This window comes from Bison bison, unplaced genomic scaffold (assembly GCF_000754665.1).
Source record: "Bison bison bison isolate TAMUID 2011002044 unplaced genomic scaffold, Bison_UMD1.0 scf7180017864165, whole genome shotgun sequence".
Classification (NCBI taxonomy): domain Eukaryota; kingdom Metazoa; phylum Chordata; class Mammalia; order Artiodactyla; family Bovidae; genus Bison; species Bison bison.
In genome coordinates this window covers 320,827-321,831 of record NW_011494737.1, presented here as the reverse complement: position 1 = coordinate 321,831, position 1,005 = coordinate 320,827, and positions in this window count along the sequence as shown.

Here is a 1,005-nt window from a genome sequence, read left to right as displayed (position 1 = left end):
TTTCATCAAGAGGCTTTTTAGTTCCTCTTCACTTTCTGCCATAAGGGTGGCATCATCTGCATATCTGAGGTTATTGATATTTCTCCTGGCAAACTTGATTCCAGCTTGTGTTTCTTCCAGCCCAGCGTTTCTCATGATGTACTCTGCATAGAAGTTAAATAAGCAGGGTGACAATATACAGCCTTGACGTACTCCTTTTCTTATTTGGAACCAGTCTGTTGTTCCATGTCCAGGTCTAACTGTTGCTTCCTGACCTGCATATAGGTTTCTCAAGAGGCAGGTCAGGTGGTCTGGTATTCCCGTCTCTTTCAGAATTTTCCACAGTTTATTGTGATCCACACAGTCAAAGGCTTTGGCATAGATAAAGCAGAAATAGATGTTTTTCTGGAACTCTCTTGCTTTTTCCATGATCCAGCGGATGTTGACAATTTGATCTCTGGTTCCTCTGCCTTGAACCCTCTTGAACATCTGGAAGTTCACAATTCACGTATTACTGAAGCCTGGCTTGGAGAATTTTGAGCATTACTTTACTACCATGTGAGATGAGTGCAATTGTGCAGCAGTTTGAGCATTCTTTGGCATTGCCTCTCTTTGGGATTGGAATGAAAACTGACCTTTTCCAGTCCTGAGGCCACTGCTGAGTTTTCCAAATTTGCTGTCACATTGAATGCAGCACTTTCACAGCATCGTCTTTCAGGATTTGAAATAGCTCCACTGGAATTCCATCACCTCCACTAGCTTTGTTCATAGTGATACTTCCTAAGGCCCAGTTGATTCATATTCCAGGATGTCTGGCTCTAGCTGAGTGATCACACCATCGTGATTATCTTGGTCATGAAGATTTTTTTGTACAGTTCTTCTGTGTATTCTTGCCACCTCTTCTTAATATCTTCTGCTTCTGTTAGGTCCATACCATTTCTGTCCTTTATCGAGCCCATCTTTGCATGAAATGTTCCTTTGGTATCTCTAATTTTCTTGAAGAGATCTCTAGTCTTTCCCATTCTG